Source organism: Bos javanicus, chromosome 14 (assembly GCF_032452875.1).
Source record: "Bos javanicus breed banteng chromosome 14, ARS-OSU_banteng_1.0, whole genome shotgun sequence".
NCBI classification, from domain to species: Eukaryota; Metazoa; Chordata; class Mammalia; order Artiodactyla; family Bovidae; genus Bos; species Bos javanicus.
In genome coordinates this window covers 49243820-49253931 of record NC_083881.1, presented here as the reverse complement: position 1 = coordinate 49253931, position 10112 = coordinate 49243820, and the positions used below count along the sequence as shown (strand labels likewise).

General features: G+C 40.6%; 1 pseudogene; it reads left to right on the top strand.

The window, feature by feature from the left end:
* Nucleotides 1-8564: 8564 nt before the first annotated feature.
* Nucleotides 8565-9523, top strand: LOC133260227 (thioredoxin-dependent peroxide reductase, mitochondrial-like; annotated as a pseudogene).
* Nucleotides 9524-10112: the final 589 nt, after the last annotated feature.

The window sequence follows — 10112 nt, the reverse complement described above, 5'->3', positions numbered from 1 at the left end:
CAGAACACTGCTTCAGAGGGAAAAAAAAAAAAAAAAACAGTCCACAGGGCTCATGGAAAGGAGGAATCTATGGAGATGGCTTCCTTCCTTATTCTCCTTATGTTCTACTCTTGCTTTTTCTGTTAATTTAACCTTGAAAGTTAATTCCAGACAATTTAGCTTGTTCAAACTCGCTTTGCACAGTCATTTAAGAAAACACACACAACTTCTACCAAAATGCTTCATTGGAAATAATCTCATTTAATTATTATTTAAAAAAATAATTTACTTAATAGTCTAAAAATTTGTTTAAATATACTCTAGGCATTCACTTTACCTCTCTTTTTCCATTTATCATTCCATATCTCAGTTTTCTCCATTCATGAGATGGTACCATTTGCTATCCTTCAATACGTTCACTTTTTCTTTCATTAGTGATACTAAGAATGCTGCTGTCAGAATATTGGTCTCCCTGGAAAATCCCAGGGACAGGGGAGCCTGGTGGGCTGCCGTCTATGGGGTCACGCAGAGTCGGACATGACTGAAGAGACTTAGCAGCAGCAGCAGCAGCAGTGTGTCTTCTTTATAAGCTTTGTGTGCTTAGAGTGTTTAATTTTGAGAGAATTTTGAACATCTTATATAAATTTATTATCTAGCTCTTGAGAAAGCCTTATGAAACTGAAAGTTGCTCAGTCATGTCTGACTCTTTGCAACCCCATGGACTATACAGTCCGTGGAATTCTCCAGGCCAGAATACTGGAGGGGGTTGCCATTCCCTTCTCCAGGGGATCTTCCCAACCCAGGGATCAAACCCAGGTCTCCTGCATTGCATGTGGATTCTTTACCAGCTGAGCCATCAGGAAAGCCCAAGAAGGCCTTATGCCCACCTTTAAATTTAAACTCAGGGTGCTGCTCCCCACCATAATTAACTCTCATATCCAGCTGACCTCCAAATGTGTGCCCATGTGTGTAAGACCTTAACATACCAGGCAGCAGAGCAGTATAGGATACATCATCTAGTTCCAAATCCTTGCTCTATCATTTACTAGAAGGATAAACTTGGGCAAATTACTTAATCTTCTCATGCATCCATTTCCTGGGAAATAAAATGAGAATAATAATGCTTGTGCTTAATTATGGGGTTGCTGTGAGGATTAAATCATGTTAAGTGCTTAGAACAGTATCTGGCACATAGCAAGCGGTATCCTTGTTATTATTTCAACCAACCACCTCATTAGATTTATCCCAGCTAGTCATATATCTTTGACAATCCAACATTTGCAATTCGGTACAAAGGTCTAAGTTGCACAGACGTTTTGGAGATTCTATCAAACAAGACATGTCAAAGTGAGAAAGCAAATTTTACCAGTAGACAAAGCCAATTTCAGAGAAGGCAATGGCACCCACTCCAGTACTCTTGCCTGGAAAATCCCATGGACGGAGGAGCCTGGTGGGCTGTAGTCCATGGGGCCGCTCAGAGTCAGACACGATTGAGTGACTTCACTTTCACTTTTCACTTTCCTGAATTGGAGAAGGAAATGGCAACCCACTCCAGTGTTCTTGCCTGGAGAATCCCAGGGACGGCAGAGCCTGGTGGTCTGCTGTCTATGGGGTCGCACAGAGTCGGACACGACTGAAGCGACTTAGCAGCAGCAGCAGCAAAGCCAATTTATTTTATGCCTAGACTGAGATTCCCAAATAATGGATTATTGGAACATAACCAATCCCATTCAATTACATATTGTTTATGGCTCTTTTTGCACTATAACAGAATTGTGTAGTCACATCAAGATTGTATGGTGTGCAAAGCAAAAAAAAAAAAAAACACTGTCTAGCTCTTTACAGAAAACGTTTGCCAACTTTACTCTAGGCCATTGTTCATAGTTCTTTCTACTCAAAGGCAACAAAGATGGTTGTGACCCTGGTGTGCCAGGAGAAAATAGCTGTCTCTCAAGTTCACACACACTCAGAACACCTTTCTGTTCTCAGGGCTGAAGTTGTCCATCATGGTCCACCTCTCAAGCTGGCTGCTACTTTCCCATGAGCTCCAAACTCTGTTGCAGTGGGTGCACATGGTCAATGCCTTAGAATTCCTCGACTCCTGCTCCCTTTGCCTGGTGGACTGGAAAATGATAAGGAAAGAAGAGTCAAGAGAGACACGTGTAGAGATCAAACGTATGGACACCAAGGAACAAAGGGGTGGGATGAATTGGGAGACTGGGATTGACATATATACACCACTAAGTGTAAAATAGATAACTAATGAGAACCTACTCTATAGCACAGGGAACTCGACTCAATACTCTGATGTGACCTAAATGGAAAGGAAATCTAAAAAAAAGGGGATATATAGACACATAGAGCTGATTCACTTTGCTGTACAGTAGAAATGAAAACACATTGTAAGGCAACTATATTCAAATACAAATTAGGTGAAAAAAGAAGGGAGGAAAGGCAATGGGCGTTCAGGCACAGTGGTGAGCAGTAGAGAGTCCCCACTCTTTTTAAATGTGAGTTCCACTATTCAAACCCATCCGCAACTGCCAAGGGGCCCCCTCCCTAACTAAGTCACACCACTCCAAAACAGACACATGAAAGAGGAACTTAGACTAGTGAATTTTTATTTTATTTTATTTTTTTCTGGGATAGAAATGACTATAGAAATTCTCTGACACAGTGGTTTTCAAAGTATGATCTGAAGTATGTGAGGTAACTCTTCAGTGGCTCAATGAGGTTGAAACTATTTTTATAATAATATGAAGGTAGTATTTGACTTGGGAGAAGGCAACGGCACCCCACTCCAGTACTCTTGCCTGGAAAATCCCATGGATGGAGGAGCCTGGTAGGCTGCAGTCCATGGGGTCACACAGAGTCGGACAGGACTGAAGCAACTTAGCAGCAGCAGCAGCAGTATTTGACTTAAGTTCTTTCTTTCATAAGGAGACACTGAACTTATCCAATGCTGCATGACCTATATCACAGCCTACTGAATATAGAAGCTCATGTAATAATACAGTTGTCTTCTATAAAGTCAGACATCAAAAGTATTTGGAAAAGCCACTTAATTTTTTTTTTCTGAAAATGTAACTAACTTTTGTGAAAAGATTTAAACTACTTTGTGAAAAGTATTAAAATAGCATATATTGCACCTATTTTTGTTTTCAATTTCTTAACAAATATGTTTTAATTTCTCAATTTTAACTTCGTCTCTGATAAATCAGCAACATTCTGATAAATCAGTTCACTTAATTAAAAAAAAAAAACCAATTTGATAGCACTGGCCAATTTCCATGATGTAAATATTCCCTCCATGGTTGATTTCAAGCTACTAATGATTTAACCACAAGATTGTAGAAATCTTGACTAGTTAACAATTGGCTCTCACAGCATGGACACTGGATTAACATTCCCCAGGGAAAAGAAACTCTATAAGACCTGAAGCTGTTTGTTGTTGTTTAGTCACTCACTCATGTCTGACTCTTTGCGACCCCATGGACTGTAGCCCAACAGGCTCCTCCGTCCATGGGATTTTCCAGGCAAAAATACTGGAGTAGGTTGCCATTTCCTTCTCCAGGGGAATCTTCCCAACCCAGGGGTTGAGCCCACATCTGCTTGGCAGGCAGATTGTTTACCACTGAACCACTTGGGAAGCCCAGGACCTGAAATGCTTTTGGAATATAAAGGGGTCCTGAGTCTATAATGTTTTCTAATAAAATTCCTTCCTTCCACAAATAAGGCAATGAGACTCAGATCCCCATATCTGAGGAAAGTGTCTGGCTCCAGTTTACCAAAGTAATCAAGTAGAAAGCCTTTGCCAGAATCCAACCTCTTTGCTCCTATTTCTAGAAGTTGAACTGGGGAAAAAAAGGACTATTTTCCTAGCACAGTTTAGGACCTAAACCTGATGGATGTGAAAGATAGGGAAGGTACAGGGGTGGGTAATGAAGATGAAAGGAGGAGAATGAAGAAAGATAATTTTTATTATAAGTCTCAAAGTAGATACATGCATATAAAACATAAGGTATTTTTTAAATAAAAGGAACCCAGAGGTAAGCAAAATTAACAGAAAAAGTAGCCTGCTAAGACTAAAGTCTCTTTATTCCTTAAATCTCCCATCCCCAGTGAAAAGAATGTTTTGACAAAGGACATAATCCCTTCAAAAGAAATAAATCATAAGTCAAATAAACACATGGTGTTATGCAGTTCCCGTTTAGCTGAAGGATGAGGGCACAACAGTCCACTTTGAAGGAGAGCAATTACAGCTCGATGCCCTTAAGACACACTCTGTGCACTTCCTCGTAAATCAACGTCGATCTCCAAAGGAGAGACACTCAATTCTGCCCATAGGAAGAAGGCCTCCCGCTTGTTCATCACTCCCTAAGGAGAGGGACAGGGAAGCTTGGGTTAAATCTGCCTTATCTGAGCCTATCCAGAGTGTTCTCCAAATCTATTCAGACATTGGCTTATTATGCCACATTCCTGTAGAATTCTGTAAAGTACAGGACCAAGGTGACCTACTGATAACATATGAGCAAATCAGTATAAAATATATAGAAATCGGTGGAACACAATCCCAGGCACCATTGGTAAGTTAGAGTGACTCCCCTGAAATCCCATTTGTTCCTGATCTGACAGGTTTTGTGAAAAGGGACAGTATGATAGAGTTTTAGAAGCCAGACAAACAACATCTCAAACCACAGATAAAACAGCATTCTGACCACAGCAGCTGGTGTCACTGAGTATTTAAAGAAATCACTGTTAACTGCACAAGTGCATGATATCCAACTCAATCGAAACTGAACAATTAAATTCCAAAAAGGTTTCAAAAGATAAAATGTCCCTCAAGAAATCAACTTTAGGCCATCTTTTAGAACTTAAGAATACTGCTAAACAAAAATTCAAGTATATCTACTTCCTTCTCTAAAATCTCCTGTCTACCATATTTTGTTCTGTTTTCATAATACTACTGATTATAGTAGTATAATATACTACTGAAACATATCTTTATATTTTCTTGTTAGTTCATTTTTTGTTTTTTTATTTTGGTCTCTTCACTCACTCAGAAAAGATGAATTCTATGAGACTAGGGGCTGTATTTTCAGAATGTCTGCCACATGTAGGATCTTAATAAATATTTTTTTGGATGCACAAATGTATGAACCAGGGTCATTCTCTCCTCTATTCAATCTTTCCTTCTCTTCTGTCTTCCAAATCTCATGTGAATGCCTTTCATTGGCAGACACTAAACTGGAACCATATGGAGAAGGGGGGCTTGGGGAATGCCATTCTGTACTTCTTCTCTGCCTAAGAACGTGTTGGTGGTGAACCTGAATTGAAATACACCATCTGTCATGGGGGTTTGTACCCTGGGTTTCAACCCCGGCTCCTTTCGTGTCACTTAACCAAGATAGTTGTAAAAGGTTTTCTGACATTTCCAAAGCTCCATCAGACATAAATGCAAAACCGTTATTCTCCTATAAGGAAAGACACAAAGTTTTCAAGCAACAAAATGGAATAGTGAGAGAGTTCCCCTAAACAAGCATCATAGAGGTAGTGATACTGAATTCCTTATGAACAGAAACTGGAAGTAAAGTACACCAGGGCTGAACAAAGAAGGTTGTTGTTGTTGTTGTTGTTGCATTTCAGTCTTTTTCTATTGCTTAATAAGCACTGCTCCTGATGTCAGAACAGGCAGAAAAGGAGGCTGGTGTGAGCTACATGCAGGTGTGTAAGCAGCTAATGGAAATGACAGCTAAGATGACATATAACCAGGGTGTTGAAAAATGAATTATCCATGTGGTTTAAATGGGCCAAGTGATATATTGGAACACCATGTGGTTTAACACAAAGCGTGGCATTCAAGATGGAAGATCCAAGTCCTAACCCTGGCTCTCACACAGGCCACTTTTACGAGACTGAATGAGTCATTTCAACCACACGGTGCTGTGGTTTCTCCCTCAGTCAAATCAGTGTAGCAAAATGTATTGGCCAGTCACAACATAGGATGTTGCGAAGAAACAAGGGAGCTAACAACAAAAGTAATCTATTCCGAACTCTGCAAGGTGCATGCGTTGTGCAAAATAATGACTCTTGCATGTGACTGTCAAGGCAAGACTCCCAAACTTATTTTGCTGGAAAACTCCACTTTTCTAAACTGGTGCAATACATTAGAAATATTAAACTTCATTGCTTTCATTCTGTGTTCCTTCCTTTCATATGAATTTACATTACATACCACAAGCATTTAGAATTAGAGAATTCATTTTCATTATAGCAACTGTTGCCAATACTTTGCAGTGTTTTACCATAGCTAGCAAGATCCTCTTTGGCCAGAAATATGCATCCTTGTCCCTGGATTCACAATCTTATATTTAGCCCTTGCCAAGAGGCCGTTTCGGTTGCTCCAAATCAAATAAATTCTGAAGCCCACACAGTAAGTATTAGATCATTACTGAGCAGGCAGTACACAGGCTGGAGGTGCAAACAAAACTCAGGGCAAAAGGGAATCACTGCGCCTGAAATTAGACACAGAGGCGATTCAATTATGGCCAAGGGGGAAAAGCACAAGACAGGGAGTAGAAATAGCCAGAGTTAAATACCATCTCTGTCACTTACGGTGTGACCATGGTCAATCTTGAACAGGACTTCGGACCTCAGCTGTAAAAGTGGAATAATAGGTTATGCCAGGTGACAAGGCAAGAGGGCATACACGCCTCAATTCAGCATACAGAGTTTCTGTAAAAGGACACACTTTAGAGGCCACTGCCTAGGGCTTCATTCTAACTCTCACTCTAAACATGTGACCTTGGGCAAGCTGCTTAACCTCTCCCTGCCTTCAGTTTTCCTTTGTCTAAAACCAGGACAGTAATAGAGGCTACCTCACACTGAGTTAGCTTCAACCCTATCTTTCTCATCTTGTCAAAAGCCACAATTCTCAAAGCAGTTATCTTCAATCCACATTGCCATTTCTTCACTTCTCTTTTTCAAATTAACTCATTCAAAGCAGCTTTCTCTTCTTCCAAGAAGACGCTCTTCTTGTTGAGATATCCAATGATCTCTACCCATATCTCTAAATCCAACAGACTCCTTCTAATTTTTATTTTGCTTGACCTATCCATGACATTTGACCAGTTAACCACTTCCTCCTTTAACCACACGCACTTGCACACTTTTTAATTCAGTGTCAATACCACACACTCCTGCTTTCCCACCCACTTTTTTAGCTGCCTTGTCCAGATCTCTTTGTGGTTTGTCATCTGCTACCCATTTTTTAAATGTTGAAATTTACCAGCACTATCCCTGACTTCATGCTCATCTCTTTCTGCACCTTCCTAAGTGATCCTGCATATGTCTGTGGCTTCAGTAAATCTCACCTCTAGTCCAGACTGACCTTGTCTAATTTTCAAACCCAAATATGTGGTCCATTTATCTACTCAAGATGCCTCCCAGGCATTTCAAAATCAGTTTTCCAAGACTAGTGATAGCATTTCCATTTTCAGCTGTCCAAGCCAGTAGTTGGAAAATAATCCTTAGCTCCACCCTCATGGCTCAGAGGGTCAAGAGTCTGCCTCTGAACCTCGGAGACCCAGGTTCTATCCCTGGCTTGGGAATTCTTGCCTGGAGAGTTCCATGGACAGAGGAGCCTGGCAGGCTGCAGTCCATAGTGTAGCAAAGAGTCAGAAAAGATTGAGCAAGTAACACTCCCACCCTTTTACTTCACACATCCAACCCATTATCCAATAATCTCAACTTCATCATTTATCAGCTCAAACATCATTTCCTAACAGTAGACTTTCTCATATCCAAAGATATAATTAACTTCCTTCCCTTTCCCTACACTATATTGTCCCATACATGCTTTCTCTACATTTCCAACTCTATTACATATAAATCCAAACCACCATCTCCTTCTGACCATATTTTACACTCATCCTAGAATATATAGTATCTGTCTTCCCCACTGAGCAACTTGGGTTTCACAGATAGCTGGTCTCACAAACCTGCTCAGCCCATCTGAACTTCCTTCTGCTGATAACAATGCAGAGTGTGAACTACCTACACCCAAAACAGAGGATGCGACACAGCTTCAACTAATAGTGCAGTTGTAGTGAACAAATATGTCTTCCCAATTTATGCCTATGCAGTTTTTCTCTCACTTTGGTCCACTCTCCACCTGCTGCTTGGCAACCAGGTCACCTCCTCCAAAAAGCCACTTCTCACACCTAGGCCACTTAAGCAATTCATTCACCTCTTCTATGCTGCTCCCAAAGTTCCAACCATACCTTCATACTTCCAACCACAATTCAAATACAGCCTTGGGTCCCATTCTCTCATGCTAGGGCAACTTATTCTTATTATCGTTAATTTTTCTTTAATCTAGCAGAGAGATAGATATAAAAGCACTCAATTTACTTATGTACTTACTAATTTAAACTGACAAAACGGAAATGAGGCAAACCAGTCATTTGTCTAGAAACTAAAAATATAGGGTTTAGTCTTTTTCTCATGAAGTTGGTAGAAACTTTAAGAAAAAAAATGTTTTTAATCTCGATAAGAGACCATCACTGGTCATCACAAGTCATCACATGGCCTCCACGATGAGATGGTTACTCTGGGCATCGCTTGTCCAACATGTGAAAGCCATTCCTTAAAGCATTTCTGCCTATGCAGCCCTTATGTCTGCTGAAGAACGTGCTTGACAAATGCATTGTGGTCTGGTTCTGGCCAAGCAAAATTGGCCTCTAGCATCAGCTCCTCACACCATATCCTTGCCATCACCCAGCAAATGCCCTATATTAAGGGTACAGCCATTGGCAATAGAGAGTTCAAAGACACGACTGAGCAACTAAACTGATGACTTTAAGGGGAAATATTTGGTGCTCTTCTTCTATCTTTGAATTTCACTTTTGCGAACAGAAATTTCACAATTGCTTTCAGTGACAAAGCCAGTGAATTTCATGATGGGAACTGTGCACTTGCTGCAGTGTTAATGGGTTCCCACTTCAGCCACCTGGCCTAGATGAACACACAGAGGAAGAATGCTGGTTTGGGCCACGTGAACATTAAGCTCTTGTCAGATTTGACTTAACAGCTCCCCCGACACTACAGTGTCCAGTGAGAAGGTTCTGATCCTTCACTATGAGTTCTTTTCATAATTGATGCCAATGGAGTCATCAAGTATTTGAGTATCAATGATCTCCCAGTGGGCTGAAGCATGGAAGGAACCCTCTGCTTGGTGAAGGCATTTCAGTTTGTGGAAACCAATGCAGAAGTCTGCCCAGCCAATAGGACATCAGCTTCTCCTGTAATTAAGCCCCATCCAACTGCTTCCAAAAAAACTTTGAGAAGGTAAATCAGTAGACCATGTGCACCTACAGCTTGCCACACCAGAAAAGAACCACAGTTGGACCTCATTTTTAGCATTTCAAAGATTGTTACTTATAGAAGACAAAAAGCTAATTATGTTTGTATTTGTAAATATTACTCTAAATATTTTGTTTTTGTAACATTTGCCAAGGCTTTTAAAATGTGGTCCATTACTAACATATTGGCACTGTATGGTAGGATGGCTAATTTCAATAGAATATTTGGTTCACTTATTTCTTGGATCCTGTGTTCAATTGGAAATGGAAACAACTCTTTTTTCTCAGGCTTTCTTGCACCTTTGTGTACACATGAGTATTTCGACAGCCACCAAAATCTTCTGATCAAGTGTCCCAAAATTTTCTTCTTGAATTTCTTCGCATTAAACTGAAGTTTCTTTTAAGATCTTAGTTTTAAGATGCTAGCGTCAGTGGTGTAAGTTAACACTTGAAATGAATGTGTTTGTGATTGAAGTAAATGTGAATCATGTTTAAAAAAAAAACAAAACAGTGGCAAAGTGACTTAACTGGTCATGCTGCTGCTGCTAAGTCGCTTCAGTTGTGTCCGACTCTGTGCGACTCCAGAAACGGCAGCCCACCAGGCTCCCCCGTCCCTGGGATTCTCCAGGCAAGAATACTGGAGTGGTTGCCATTTCCTTCTCCAATGCATGAAAGTGAAAAGTCAAAGTGAAGTCGCTCAGTCGTGTCTGACTCTTAGCGACCTCATGGACTGGCAGCCTACCAGGCTCCTCCGTCCATGGGATTTTCCAG